This window comes from Thermobia domestica, chromosome 9, assembly GCF_964235325.1.
Source record: "Thermobia domestica chromosome 9, izTheDome1.hap1.1, whole genome shotgun sequence".
In the NCBI taxonomy this organism is placed as follows: Eukaryota; Metazoa; Arthropoda; class Insecta; order Zygentoma; family Lepismatidae; genus Thermobia; species Thermobia domestica.
The window spans coordinates 115,954,627-115,971,377 of record NC_137462.1 but is presented as its reverse complement, the minus strand read 5'-3'; the positions used below and the strand labels follow the sequence as shown (position 1 = coordinate 115,971,377).

Genomic DNA, 16,751 nt, shown 5'->3' with positions numbered 1-16,751 from the left:
GTTCAAAATCTTCCAGTATGCGATGGAAACATCCTTTTTTCCATGCCCCAAGATATTCAAACCATAAACGCCTGTAGGGAAAGTCATGGTTACGGTCTTCTTTGATTGCCATGGATCGATCATGCTTGACTTCAAGGAATCAGGAGAAATCATTAATGCCGAACGCTACTTAAGACTTTGACCCGTATTTGCACATTCATTGAAAACAGAAGACCTGAACTTTTGACTTCTGAGATAATTATATTGCATAATAATGCCCGCCACCATATTACCGCAACGTTTAGGACTTGTTCCGAAAATTAAACTGGAAAATATTCAGCCATCCTCCCTACAATTATGACCTTTCCCTTGGCTTTCACATCTTAGGTCTTCTTATGATGGCTTCTTCTGATGCAGAAATGCTTGACTCATCATGCATGCCTTTATATTGTGTATAAAGGGTACTTAAACACTAGTAGTACTTTCGCAGATCTGTCTACAAACGGGTTTCAGTTAATTACATCATATATAAGAGCTACGTTTCTCTCTTTCTGTTTTTATTCGTGTCTTGTTTCAACCACAAATACTTTTTAGTTTTCTTTAGGACGTTATAGTCTAAATGAACAAAAATAATTATATATTAATTTCATGAAGATGTAAAAAGTTACAGTGCAATATACTTACCAATAAAAGTATTTTCTTAACCTGAAGGTGTATTCAAGAAGACGTCTGTAATCAGTAACGCTCACGTTTTCATTTATAAAAACTTCGAGTGTTTACTCTGTGAATATGCATGAGCTTAGAACTCTAGGTTTTATCTTCAATGAAAACATATTTATACTTACAGAAATCACAGTAAGAAAATACGGAATTTCATTTCAAATATCGAAATACATTCTTTCGATGCATTCTCACGAACTGCATTGACATATGTTTCCTTGAAACGTAATGCTATCACTGAGCATGTGGAGACTTTCAGAAAGTTGTTTCAGATACACGTGAACAAGTCGGATGCGCTACTGCCATCAGGAGGCATAAGCTCTAGTGAAGGGCCGCACGTGGTTTCCTTTATTAGAATTTGGGATGAAGTGCGTGCAGCAGTACACTGCTGCCGAAACCGAAATGCTACTGAGAAGGATATAGTATGGCCCTTTTCTAAATAAAGTTTACCTATGGCAGGACTGGAAAACAGTATCGGGGTAATGGATCTGACCGCAGGAAAATGTGTTCTTAACATAGTGGCTTGTTATACTTGAAGTCCGTGGAGAAATATAACAAATTAACCAACGAAATGCTGAGTGACTTACGTTGGATAATTTCCAACAGCACTCGCTCCCACGAAGATGGCCCGGAAGGTTCATGTGTCTTCAGTTTGCCAAGAGAACCATTTATAAACGTCTCAAGCTATGCTGTTATTGTACATAAGAGTACACAATCTGTAAGCCCGCCATATCCACGAAGGAAAGATTACCTGCCAGAAACTATAAACAGTACCCAACAACTTGCAGGAAATAACAGGAAGCATGTAGACACACTCGATAAAAGCGTTTAATTACCAATCCGACAGTGCTGAAATACCTATCATTGTAGCAATGCACAGCTCCATCGTTGCTGAGTGGCTATCGTACGCTCCTTTGGCGTGGAAGACTCGGTTCGATTCCTGGCGAAAGCTCATGTGGTTCGGATCCCATGTTACGCTGCAGGTCCACGTCTCATATAGCATCACTGCTGAACAGGACGCTAAACTCAATTCAATCAAATCCAAATTCAGTCATGCACAGAGACATATCGACGTTCTACAGGGAAACACCCCTAAAGTGGGCCATGGTTGTTATTGTTAGGATATGAAAGAAAATTAGTGATTCGTAATATTGATACAGTGTAAAGATAAAGATCGCAATACTTCCAGTCAACAATTACGACCCCATTTTTAACTTAAATATCTCGTTTGTACAGATAGGAGTTCCCAAATGTACGCATTTACATGGGAGCAGAGGACAGGCACAGACATTCTACTTGGTAAACTGAGAAAGTTGACGACTTACATAATTGTCATACCTCTATTTACCTGTTTCATAGCATGCACTCCCCTGAGAAACTTTCCACCAGTTTCTGATAAATATTAGGCGTTACGGCCGCTCACTCCTCCTTCAAGGTGGCATCCAGTGCTTCCGGCGAATAGGGACGATTCGGAGGAACCTCAAAATGTGTTCCAATTTCTCCCACAGATGTTCGATCGGCTGGAGATCGAGACTTAAGAGCAGGCCATTCTACTTGTTGTACAGAATTATCGCAATATACCAATTATAATGATGGATTACTGGTAGGGAGTATTTTCGTCTTAACAAGGACATTGGTATATTCCGCTGAACTGACATAGTGGGAAGCAGTGAAGAGTCCAAAGCGTTATCGCACTGTGCACTGTTCATACTTCCAGGAACAAGTAACGGACAGCCTATATCAGCAGAAAATACCCTACACCGAAACCTCACCATTACACCACTATTGAATTTCACTGTTATTACAAGCTGAGAAGCGTTTGCGGGTTGGCACCATGTCCAAACTACTCCATGCGAATGGAAGCATATATACTTTGATTCATTACTCCATAGAACCGTCTTCCACTAGCCCACTGGAGATTCTCTGGGCGTTAGATATGCCCGTCAAGCCACCATGGTAGTGCGAGCAATGTTAAGCTTGTGTGTAGCACCTCTTCCATGGACTTCCATGGAATCAGATAGTACACAGCTGTTCTGAAGGTACGGAGGGAGAGGAATATATCCGTAGCCATTTGGAACTCTTGATGGTGATATGAACCGATTAACGGTGAGTTAATTTCATCATTTTCATGTCCTCCTTTCCCAGTTTGTTATTGTTGTGGAAAGTCCGGGCAGTTTCGCGACACTGGTTAATACCTGTATATGTCTACTTCATTACGTCATCAGCCGCTGACTTCGGATGACCAAATTTGGCTGTAATGGATCATACCAATGGTGCTCATGCCCCCCCCCCCCGTCCCAAAGAGTAATAGAGCAATCCGCTCTTCCTATACAAAAAAAAAAAAAAAGGTTCAAAAACTAGGCGTATGAAATAGATAGGAGGCTATTTATTTAGTAGCCTGTAACCCCCATTAAAAAAAAAAATGGATCAGTCTATACTTGTTACACTTCCCACCCCAATTTGTTCTTTCAATTGAAAGAGAGAGTATTCTTGGCTATGCCAATTATTTATTTTAAAACGTTATACATGCCATGTTATCCTTCAGAGTTAGCTTTCTTAAAAGAATCATGATGGTATAATTTAAGTTCGATTGTGCCATTTTTAATGAAAAATTGCTCCCCCCCCCCCCACACACACAAAAGAAAATCTCATGAGTGCAAACCTCTACCTTACAAACTGCCTGTGAGCACCCCTGGACCATATTGACAATTCACACACAACACTAAATTTACATGTGAAAATGTCTCTGAACGATCCTGAAATAAACTGAACTCCTTCCGACACTCATTGTCACTGCTAAGCCTGATTTCCTTAATTAAGACCACGTGATTCCCAGTATGCGTGTGCCAGAAAGGGCCAATCTTATACATCGGCAGGGATGTCTAAAACTTCTTGAGAAGTAGTGTGTAATTTCATTTATTGATATTTCGATGAACAGCCCCGATGTGAGTCTGATGGCGATATTGTTATCACTTGAGGTGAATATTATGTGACACTTGTTTACATGTATCCAGAACAACCTTCTGGTTTTACCTTCTTTCAGGAATAAGACAAAACTATAGAACTGAAATAATTTATTTTTTACTTTGTATTTTACACCGAATAATGATACTCTATCACATGCGTTGAACATAACGTATTTGAGTTTAGTTACAAACATTTTACTTCTTATGGTAGAAATAACTTTTCAGGAATAAACCATAATACACATATGTATATATAATTTTCACCAATACGCTGCTTGCAACAATTTCAACATTTTCCATTAATTTTAACCTACAATTAAAATGTTTTTTATTAAATCACAATGATAATAATCTTATTATTACCTACTCTTACATGTAATAATAAATATATCAGATAATACCAATAAAACGTGAATCTGGATGCATCAATATATACAAAGAACAGTGTAGGCCTTTCTTCTAGCGCCTAATCCATTTTGCCTTGTTGAAAATTAATTGATGTGTATCTCCTAGACCACGTCACACTTGAATTATACGATACAATGTACTGAGTCGGAACTTGACAACACAAAAAATACTCTCGTAGCGGTTACAAGTTTATACTTAGTCAACTGTAGTCCCACGAAAAAACAAAACGAACACGTAGCGCTAAATAAACAATTTACATATCATGAAGTCACATTTTATCCTAGACAGTGTGCTGCCATGTATATCCTACATATAACGAAATGACCAGCGCACAATTTACGTCAGCATTGTGGTTATCGGTGAAGATTACAAAGTTGTGAATCAGTTTTATTCACTATATCCTTTATATCTAAGTAAATTCAATTTCTTTAATATTTCGGTTGAAGGTTTTCAGCTGAAAACTTAAGAAATTGCAATTACTCGCATATAGAGGATACAAGTGATGTAAGAATGTTAGGATGACAACGCTATGTAAGGACTATGAAAATACCTATACATCTAAAAGCTACAATATTCAGAACGTTAAGGTTTTACACTAGTCTTCTTCACCTTTCGAAGAGAGGAGTGGTTTTGAAGCTTTTTATATTAGGACTAAAAATTCTAGACTAAATAAGCAAAAGGAAAATCTGGATAAAGATTTCAGGGTGTCTACTAAATTACAAAATGAAATTTCGTGACTTTTTCGTGACCTTTTCTTTATCAGACTATAAAATATTTTAACATTCTTAAGAGCAACTTTGGGTGCGAGTTAGGCTGAATTTTCATGCATGCGATAGACGCATGCTTTGGTTACGATTTGGTAGCGTCTAAAGCCGATCATAGACATTTTTGTTGGTGAATTTTGACGTTTTATAGAACAAAATTTTCCAGTCTGTTCTTAATGTGTACATAAAAAAGAAAAATCGTGACCCAAAAGCCAACTTTCGTGACCTTTTCTTGATTTTCATGGCCGTTTTCTGATTTCGTGACTTTTTCGTGACACTCGTAACTTTCGTGACCGATAGACACCCTGGATTTAGATGAAAACTACGTATAACAACAATAATCAGGGTTGCTGAAAGGGTTTCCGATTCCATTGTTGGAGGGAAAGCAATGAATTCTAAACACATTATGGTGGTTCGAATTCCACCGTAAATTACAGTTTCATACTTTGATCTGAAGAGAATGCTAAACTCCAACCCAACTAACCAATAATCATACAAAGGGTGTTTAAAAAGTTTTGCACAGTGGTCTCTAATTTTTTTATTTGTTGCAGGAGGAAAATGAAATTTTTTGTGAACATACTTGGAACATTTAGCTATAAGTTGGTACATAAAAGTATTTTCTTTTATTTACAGGTGAGCCATAATGGACCGTGAAGTAGATGTTAGGTTGCGACAACGGTCGGTGATGGAGTTCCTCTTCAAGAACGGCGATGACTTTGCCACATCGATTTACATGAAATTGCTCCCTGTTTATGGGGAGGACACATTGGATCGCAGCAGTATCCAGCGGTGGTTGCAGAAGTTTAAAGGTGATTTCTCTCTACTGGACAATCCACGATGCGGTAGACTATCGATGATAGTGAGTGATGTGAATAAGGAGACCATTAATCAAATCATCCAAAATGACAGATGTCTGACGACACGACAGCTTGATGAAATGACTGGTGTGGTATCAGTGGTACAGTCACTAGGGTAAAGAAGTATCTATGCACAAGAGAAATGAAAAAAATTAGGAAGGATGTGTGGGATGAAGGATCAAATTTCATGACGACCTTTACTGAAGAGTGGAAAGTGTTTTGACGGCGTCATTACCCAGGATAAAACATGGTTGCTTTTTCCTCTTTGGTCGTCTGAAGGCCCACCTGAGCGGTAAAATATTTGATAGTGAGAAAGATCTTATTTCCTATATCAAGGGATGGTGTAAAAGTCAATCCCCAGAATTTTACCCAAGTACATTTACATCATGGAAAGAACGTTGGACAAGAAGCGTCACAGCTGGTGGAGGCTACATTGAGTAGTCTCAGAGTATAGCTAAATGTACCAAGTCTGTTCACAAAAAATTTCATTCTCCTCCTGCAACAAATAAAATTAAAAAAAATAGAGACCACTGTGCAAAACTTTTTGAACATTCTTTGTATTTAAATTAAATTCGTTCTAGTTTATTCTTATTAAATATTCTTTCAACACGTTTTATATTTTTCTTTATTATTAAAATTAGAAAAAATTCATCATTGGAAGTTGGCAGTATTGTGCCAGGAAACTGTTCGTATGAATCCAAACAGGGAATTCATATCTATACTCGTAAATTACAGTTTTCTGGTGTATATTTACAACTTATTTCAAATTGTGTTGATTTGCTGGGATATATTCTTCATTAGTGTTTTCTGTTTGTGATGTAAATATAGAACTGAATTAAGAACACGTAACTTATTGTAAAAACTCTTCATCAGTGTTTTTGTCTCTTTATGTAATTACATATTGAAAAGAGCACCAATTCATTTTTGAAACTGTGTTAAACGCATGCTAATGTAATTTACACGAGTTATAAAACTATAACAGATTTCTTCAGCGATAACTCGTCAGTTAGTAGAAACTTAATTGTCACTTTTATTTCATTTCCACAAATAATTCACACTGTTTTAATAGTCTACACATTACGTTTCTAATTATCTAGATAAAATTATTAGACGTTCCATTGTTCTGCATCATGTATAATAAAACTGACACTCAAAATGACATGAAATGAAATCTAGGTTTTACGTCCCACGGTTATGCCGGTTAGGCTAAAGGAGACGGTGATGATGAGAAATGAATGAAATGGTGGAATGAAGAAAGTGAGGAAAAGGGAGAACCTCGAGAAAACCTAAGAACACGGTGTTTGTCCACTACAAAGTCCACACGGCGCGAGCTGGGATCGACCCAGGGACCCCAAGTAACGGAGGTGAACAGTCTACCACTGAGCCAACATGCCCCCCAAAACTGTAACGAAACATAGACAGTCCATTTTCCTTGCACTTGCCTTTTATTTTACCCTTAAAGCTTACCAATCCAACCTTTGATTTTTTTGTGTGTAATACGAGGGACATGCCGAAGGTTTTTAGACACTAAAATGCAAAGAGAGTTGCCGTACGGAAACGTATCACGTTTAAAAGGCTAGCCAGCAAGGCTAAAAATGTTTGTTTCAAAATTAGAGAGCTTGAAGTGTAGGTTAGTTTAAGATTGTCAGTCGGCAACAATGGAGTTCGAGCAAAATGATTTTCGTGCAACGATGTTTTATGATTTTAAGTACGGTTTAACGCAAAAGCAGTGCAATGTTCGTTTAGAATAGTGTTTCGGGACTTTTTCCCTTCACGAGCAACAGCTTTTAATTGGTTTGTGGAATTCAAATGCGGCCGACAAAGCCTGACAGGCGAGTCTCGCTCTGGGTGCCCTAGCACAGCAGTTACGGACGAAAATGTTGCAGCAGTAAGAAATCTTGTGAAAGAGGATCGCCATATCCCATGCGAGGAAATTCAATCAACCTTAAAGATTGGATCAACTGCAGCCCAGTCCATAATAAAAGATTATCTCAGCTTTTCCAAGCGTTGCAATAACTGGGTCCAACACGTCCTTGCGCCTGTGAAAAAGATAACCGCGTGGAATGGTGCATCTAATCCTTAAAATATTCGCACGGGCAAAGTAAAGACGTTTGTAATATCGTCACAGGTGACGAAACATGGATATAGAACTATGACTCCAAAACAAAAGTTTTTTTTTTTTTTTTTTTTTTTTTTAATTATAAGACGGACCATGTAGCCACTATAATTAAAGTCTTTCCAACCTTAGAACAGGGTAGACGTAAACAACGCGAAATGTATTACTCCGCGGCTCTCTCACGTGCTTCGGTAGCAAGAGACGTGAACAGCAAGACCATCCGCTCACTTACTGTCGCCGCATAATTTCCAAAGTGTAAGGCTACAGTTGGTTGGTAAATACGTACTGATACTGACTACTGCTATGTTGGAAATATGTATTTTCTTAAATCCTTATAGAAATAAGATTACCGCTGTCCCTGTGTCTTCTTTTGTGTTTTATAATACGAAACGAAAATGGATTATTGTCACACATCGTCGCCATGAAATTCTGAATTCTGCAATAATTTTAAATGAGTGGGGTAGGCGTGCGAACGCATGCGCATACGCAGTAAATACTGTGTGTCCAAATACGGGTGAGGTTGAAATCAAGCTACATCTGTTGTTAAATATCTTATATATATATATATATTGCGTTTATTACCACAAAATGCAGGATAAATTCAGATATCTTTATTTAAAATTATTATTTTAGTAGGGATTATATTGATAGTGAGAAAAGAACACTTTTAGATATTATTAGGAAGAGGAAGAGAAACTGGTTGGGACATTGCCTGAGAAGAGATTGTATCATGAGGGACGTCCTAGAGGGTATGGTGGCGGGAAAGAGAGGGAGGGGGCGAAGGAGACTACAATTAATGGATGATATTAAAACAGAAAGATCATACGCGAAGACGAAAAGGTTAGCGGAGGATCGTGGAGCATGGAAGCTTCTCAGCTGCGGCAAGTGACCTGCCAATAAAGGCAGAATACCTATGATGATGATGATGATATTGATAGGATACTAGTGAAGTGAGTCCAACAACCAATCACTGGCCATCGACCCACTGGTAGTCAGGTGGGTTTGTTTACATCTACTTTTTTCTAAGGCTGGAAACAGAATAGATGATTGACGTACAGTGACAGCAGAGTGGTACGTTACTTCTTGCCTTCTGAGTGTCTTTGAAGCTTGGAGATTCGCCCACCGAAAGTCTCCGCTGTCTCTACGTCTTCACTGTCTTACTACTTCATCACGACATATACGGCCACACATAGCACCGGGCTCATTCCATGTCAAATGAACCAATGCCATTTGCCCTTATGTCATGGACTTTCTTCAAATTTCTTCTTTGGGTAGATACCCATGAGAAATGACCACAGGAATATTTGCAGATTTTTATCTCCTAAACGGACCTCAGGAAAAATATATGAAAATGAAATCTTTGAGTTTTACGTCCCACGGTTATGCCGGTTAGGCTAAAGGAGACGGTGATTATGAGAGATGAGTGAAATGGTGGAATGAAGAAAGTGGGAGGAAACGGGAGAAGCCCGAGAAAACCCACGAGCACGGTGTTTGTCCACCACAAAGTTCACTTGGCGGGGGCTGGGATCGAACCCGGGACCCCAAGTACCAGAGGTGAACGCTCTACCACTGAGCCACCGCGCCCCCCGAAAAATATATGAAAATCTGGCATTTTCCGAGACTTCTGCCGCGGAAAAATCGACATGTAATGTTGAAAATTCTGTAACTCCCTTATTTTTCGGCCAATTGAAGTGTTTCTGGTATCAAATTAAAGCTAATAGTCTCTACTGTTCAGAACTACTATTGAATCAGAAAAAGTGGTTCACAGAGAACAGATACAAACTCTTTCTTTCTTCATAACTATTATCAGTGTTTTTTAAGTTTTCGCCTCCGACTTAAATGTAGTGTTAGTAGGCTCCAAATGCTAAGTTCATTAGGTGATCTCCATTGAATATTTCAACTTAAGTTACAATCTTCTTCAGTGGAAGGAATATTTCACGCACTTTATTTGTATTTATTTTCAAAGTTGTTCTATATCCTTTTGTTTTGTTTATATTATATTATATATATATATTTGATATATTTTTGAGCAAGTTTATTTTTAATATTCCTTCTCATATTTAACTAATTTATTGTTTTTCTTTATTTTCCCTTTTTTTAAAAAAAAAATATTTATACCATTAAGAAGAATAAATTATATCATGCTTCGAATTGCTTTCCAATTATAGGTTGCTATAATATATTTGTAATTATATGGTCCCACTCCGATATAATAATTTAATTTCTGAAGAAATGTAGATCTTTGGGTTTGTAAGTACATTCGAATAATAAATGATCTAGAGTGCCTATATCCTTATCACACCAACAGTGATAAGTCTCCTTTTTTAATTTGGAATAATTTAACTGGGGTAAGTGCTGTACCTAAAAGAATTCTATAATATATAATGATTTCTTTTCTTGATCAATGTTTTATAAATTCCCTGGGTTTATGAGAATGGTGTTCTATGGTTTCCCAATAAGTATTTTAAAAGTAATAATTTATTATTTTGTTGCCATTGATTTACTATTGTTGAAAAACGTGTATTTATGATATAATGGTAACTTCTATAAGGAATTTTTATGTAATATGGGTTTCCATTTCTACTTGCAGACTTTGCTGCACTGTCTATAAGGTCGCCACATTTTAAGCCAATGTGGGAAGGCACAAAGTAAAACTGTACAATGCAATTCTTATTTTGAAGTGTTTTGTAAAGATGTTTTATATTTAAATTTGTCCAAGTAACTTTTGCATCCCAGTGTGTATTTTGCAGTGTTTGAAGGACACTAAGTGAATCAGTACATATACATGATACAAGTATTCTATGTTTTAAAATATATAATAATGCTTGACGAATGGCGAAAGCTTCTGCTTCAAAAATTGATAATGATGATGGTAATTTATATTTAAGAGTAAGGTTATTAGATGAGATGAACATTGCAGCGCCCACTGAAGAATCTGGGTATTTGGATGCATCTGTATAAATAAAAACAGTGTCTCGACGTAATTTTTGAAGTTCTTCTTCCCAAACATTTTTATATACTTTATTACGTAATTCCGAATTTTCGATTTTTATAAAATTCGGAATCGTGACATTAATATCTACTAAATTGATAGTATACTGCCATGTAAAGCAAGGAAGAAGGGGGACCTTATGAATAAAAAGTTGTATGTATTTAAGTCCAGTATACGCTATATAAATCCATGGTCTATTATTGAGATATGGTATCTTTTTATTCCCATTAAATAACTCTTATATTTGTTGTAACTTATTAATTATTAATGAAAAGGTGCGGCCAAATCTGGTTAAAATAAACTATTGAACATACATATTTAGGTGAATATGAGGTAAAAATGTGGCGGTTGTGTTTTCAGTGATTTAGCAGATATGATTTTTTTATTATTATTATTACAAAAATCACATATAAATAATACAAATTGTGTTTCAGAGTTTGTATCTGTTTTCTATGAACCACTTTTTCTGATTCAACAGTAGTTCTGAACAGTAGAGACTATTAGCTTTAATTTGACACCAGAAACACTTCAATTGGCCGGAAAATAAGGGAGTTACAGAATTTTTAACATTACATGTCGATTTTTCCGCGGCAGAAGTCTCGGAAAATGCCAGATTTTCATTTATTTTTCCTGAGGTCCGTTTAGGAGATAAAAATCTGCAAATATTCCTGTGGTCATTTCTCATAGGTATCTACCCACAGACAAAATATGAAGAAAATCCATGATGTAAGGGCAACCATAAAATCTGATATTGGTTCATTTGACATGGAATGAGCCACCGTAAACTTCACGGTGAAGTGAAGTTTCTACAGGAAAGTGACGTCCGTATTCTACTGCACCCGACTTTCTCCATATTTAGGTCAGTGTGACTTTTGCCTTCTTCCCAAAACTCAGAAAAAAATGCTTCGAGGTCGCCGCTTTCAAACAAGTGAAAGACTATCGCAGCGCATAATAATGAAATTTCTGATATTCAAATAATAATAATAATAATAATAATAATAATAATAATAATAATAATAATAATAATAATAATAATAAATAAAAAATAAAATAAAATAAACATTTTAAAGAATCCAAGTGTTGATGCTTTGGGGACTATTTTGAGAAACTCTAAAAGATTTCATGTGAATAAATTGATTTTTCAAAGAGTATCTAAAACCTTTCGGCCCCTAGTATATAGCATAAGGAAGTCATGCTAGATATATTAACAAAGTGTGACCACATCTCTAATTTAGTATTACAGAATTTAAATGCCTGTGATGCAATCCACAGTGGCATTACTATTAGCAATACTGGAAACAAGAAGTTAACAACCGAAATCATATTATCCCAAATTTTGTTTCCTGTAGTTGCTATTTACGAGGGAAAGTCAAAAAGTAATGGGACTCCTGCAATTTCTCGCACTAGGGTTTGGTAACACTGCTAGTAACCAGCGCTGAATTAGTGTCGTCTGAAACACTTCTACGCAACGTGTCACTCTTATTCCCGTGTCAGTCGTTGAAGTGTAGCATACCGTTCAACATGACAGCTTCATTGTCGATCTGCACCAAGGAGGAAATTAGGGCAGTGATTAGCTTTTTGTTTGCGGGAGGTGTTAAACCTGCGGAAATTATTCATCGAATGGCAGCGCAGTATGGTCACAGCTGTTTACCGCGAAGCAAGATCTACGAATGGAGAGAACGTTTCAAACAGGGAAAAACTTGATGTGACGAGGAAAGATTGTGCAGGCTATGGAAGTCAACGACAGAGGACAATCTAAAAGTCAATGACTGTATGGTGATGGAAATCTGACGAACCACAGTGGACGAAATCGCCAATACTTTACATATCAGTCGTGGTTCGGCGTCGATAGGTTAAATTTTCGAAAAGCGTGTGCAAGGTGGGTCCTGAAAGAATTGTCAGCGCAGCATATGGCACAAAGGTTGGACATCTCTCGTTATGTAAACATTTGACCCGTTATCGTTGCGAGGGAGATGGATTTTTACAGCAAATCTTTACTGTAGATGAAACTTGGGTACATCATCACGCACCGGAAAGCAATTCTGCGAGCATGGTTTGGAAACAGCCATCATCACCACAAGTTAAGAAATTTACACATCAACCATCAGCTGGTAAGATTATGCTGACACTCTTCTGGGACATGGAAGGTGTGATAGCCGTCCATTTCACCCCAAGAGGCGAACTGTGAACAGTGAGAACTATTGTGATGTGTTGCGAACTAAACTGAAACCTGCAGTCAGATCCAAACGTCGTGGAAAACTATGAAAAGGTGCCATTGCAGCAAGATAACGCTCGGTCACATTCTGTCAAACGGACGGTCGAAACAATAAAGCAGTTCGGATTCGAACTGCTGAAACACCTGGCATACAGACCAGACCTAGTTATGTGATTTTCATATGTTTGGACTATTGAAGGAGCTTAGGGGAAGAAGACTTGCAACCGATGCAGAAGTCATTAATGCGGTGCAAATTAGTTACAGGTGCAACAGAAAAACTTTTTCTCCGACGCAATCAGAAAAAAAAAAAAAAACTTGCGAAACGTTGGGAAAGTGCCTTGAAGTGCAGAAAGATAATATAGAAAATTAATGTACGTTTCAGTTTTCTATCATTAGACTAAATGTGCATTTTCTCAAGTTCCTTTACTTTTTTGACTTCCCCTCATATACTTGTTAAAACATTTATGAAAACTGATGCTTCCACCTAATGAAAGAGGGTAAGCTGAAATTTAATGCAAGGTAGTTAAATTTGAATGAAACCGTTTTTAAAAACTATTCGGAAAGAATTTAAATAACTATACAGAACTTACCAATAACTAATTCTTGTTAAAATTATCCTATACAGTTTCGACAGAGCTACCCGTCTTTCTCAGTTGGTCGAAGTTATTTACCGAAAGAGAGGCTAGTGCCATGGTCAACATATTGACAGCACGAACACACCTGAAGAATCCATATAATAATACAATTCTTTACTCCGCCAGCGCCAAACTTTACTGAAGTGAATTTTACATTTGTTCACGTGTCAAAAACATTCCTACAAGATCGTTCAACAAATCACAATTCCTGGAACACACAAATTTCACGCGTTCATTCCTGCATCTTTAGATACTCCCAAACCTTCTGCCAAGGTACGTATTGCCAGAGTTCACTGCAACAGACGCCAAATTCGGCAAGCTAGTAGTGGTAGAAATATATGGATACGTAAATGCAATCTACGCGGGCTACAGGAAAAGTTCCTGGAAACTATTACTTATGGTGGTGCGAGTTCCGATATTATGAAATTCGCGGGAATAGACCTTTCTATGTTTATGTTGTATCTGATTGTTTGCTTAAGTCTATTCGTTTACCTTTCACAGAAGTCTGAAGAAGTATCTAAGGAACCGCTGTTTGGAATGAGTCAACAACTGCTTCAGACAACACAAATCGCTTACCATGCATCTTATTTTTCACGTATGGGAACAAAAGGTCATTGAGTGTTAACTTAGGTGTGAACAATGAGTCATTAATTCACATTTTTACTGGAAAAAATTTAGTTTGGTGTGCTGAGTGGAAGCGGGCATTATGGTGGTGAAGAATGATGGGACGATTTGGGTTTCTTTCACCCAATTCATCGAATTGTTGTACACCACTCAGCATTTACAGTCCGATCTTCTAAAGCTATCGTTGCCATCGAAGAAACAAGGAATTTGCCTGGCAGCATTTCTTAAACGAACAACTTTTACTGATTTCAGCTCAGTCTTAAACACTCAAACAGTGGACTGCTCTTTAGTTTCGAGTTCGTATGAATAGATCAAGTTTCGTTTCCTGTAATGATATAGTACACCAAATCTGACTTACCTCGGTTGGCTTTTTTGAGTATTTCTTTACTCCAATTACGCCTATTTTTGAGCTTTGGTCAAAACAGATTTTTATGGACTATCTTCACGAAATTCAGGGTGTCTACTGAGTTTCATTTTCAAAATTCAAGTATATTTCCAGTATATTCAGTATAACTATCAGCAAAAATTTCAGTACCTGATATAATGATTTTTTTAAAGTTCTTTAGGAATAATCACACCCTTGATGATTTCAGGTTTGTAATTGTTTCACCATTAAAAGAATATTTTATTTTTAATAAATTTAGTTAGCCTTGATATTTTGAAATACAATGTTTTCTAAAAATTTTTAAGGGGCCTCCCAACTCCCATCACAGCCCTCCACTCCACCCATTGCTTTAAATGTCTAAGACTATTAAAACAATTAAAAGAAAGCAATGTTGACAAATTACCAATTTCATGATTTTCCAGTTGTGGATCAAAATTCCAGTATCAGTCGACACACTGGAAATTCATCAGAGAAATGTGCAACGAAACTCAAATTCGAAAAAACAATTATACACGATCCTATTGGACGATGCTCCATCCCCAGAAACCAAATGAAGTTGCTAAATGCATTGTTTCGGTGTTAAACTAAATTTGAAATCGTTAAAATCATTCACCGGAAGTATTCAGGAGAACTTTGTATTTCTCACACAAAGTACCTCTTTAAACTGCCGTAAAAATCAGGATGGATTGATTTAAATCAGTTTGATTTAAATTACGATTTAAATAACTTGATTTTTTAAATAAAAGTCGTTGATTTAAATCAAAGTCCAAAATAAATTAATTTAAGGTGAATATAAGTAAAATCTCGTTTCTGTTCTGTTATTTCGATTATAGAAGTTAATAATCATAATGCAATGAGACTCAAATGTGTAGGATAGCATGAAAACAAGTGTCATGCAGAGGATGATTACGAAAAATCCCGTTTTGAACTTGTAACGGAGCAAGCTTGCTTTCTTCCCTTCGTAATATTAGGTTTGGGTTTTTAAATCGTTAACTATTCCAACGGGGAAATCACCATCGACATTAAAGACGAAAATTCTTTTGTGTACGCGTCTGTTTATTTGTTCCCAGATAATATGGCATATTTAGAGGGGTCCTATTCCCTCTCCGAAATTTTATTTTAGATTTTAAAATTTTAGGCGAAATTTATGTATTTCATGCCGCAAGCTAATTCCATTTTTTTTTTTTTAAATAGGCTCTGCCAAATATCAGTAACTTTTATGAAAAAAAAAATGTCATTTTGACAAACGTTGCTGTACTTTTTCCTTAATGCTTAACCTTTTAAATTATATTACCTATTTTTAGGTGATAGGGTAGAATCTTCATTATTGGATTTAAAAAGTACCGATAAAGCTTTTTACTGCGCTTTTCTTTTCAAGACTGGAGGCATTGTACAACACGTTACATATGCTTTCACGCCTTTTTGCGTCGAGACAAAGTGTGTGATCATGTAATAAATTTCTTCTTCTTCTTCACCTCAACCATGGGTTGGTGGGCAACATGGAAATTTTAAAACTTTTCTCTCGCTTGGGAGAGCTGTTTTATACTTTGATAAGGCTTCTTCTTCGTAACTGCGTTTAGATATTCTATCCTTGATCTTCCTCTTCCTGGTTTTCCTTCTATCAGCACGGTGATCCAATAGGAGTGTTGAATAAGATGGCCAAGCATGCTGTTTCTTCTTTTTCCTATTATCTTCATGATCTGTCGTCCTTCGTTTGCTTCCTTTAGTACGTCTTCATTTCTTTTCCTTTCGGTCATGATATGCGCAGCATTCTGCGCCAAGACTACATTTCAAATACTTCCAGCTTGGATATTTCCGCTTTTCTCAATGTCCACGTCTCTGAACCGTAAAGCGCCACGCTCCATACCAGGTTCTTAATAAATCGTTTACGAACGTCCAACGACACATTTCTTGATGTTAGTACTCCTCTTTTCCTATTGAATGCTTTTTAGCCTGTGCTATCCGTCTTTTTCACTTTTTCCGTCCGAGGATACTTGACTTCCTAAATAGAGGAACGTCTTAACGTCTTCGATTTTCTCTCCATCTAGCCATACGTTTGCCTTTTCCTGTCCTGCTCTTGTGCACTTTGT

The 16,751-nt window shown here is 36.9% G+C and overlaps 1 protein-coding gene across 2 annotated transcripts in view; it reads right to left on the bottom strand.

The window, feature by feature from the left end:
* LOC145694955 (uncharacterized) overlaps window positions 1-16,751 on the bottom strand; it is a 229,111-nt gene that overhangs the window by 189,012 nt on the left and 23,348 nt on the right. The window lies entirely within an intron of this gene.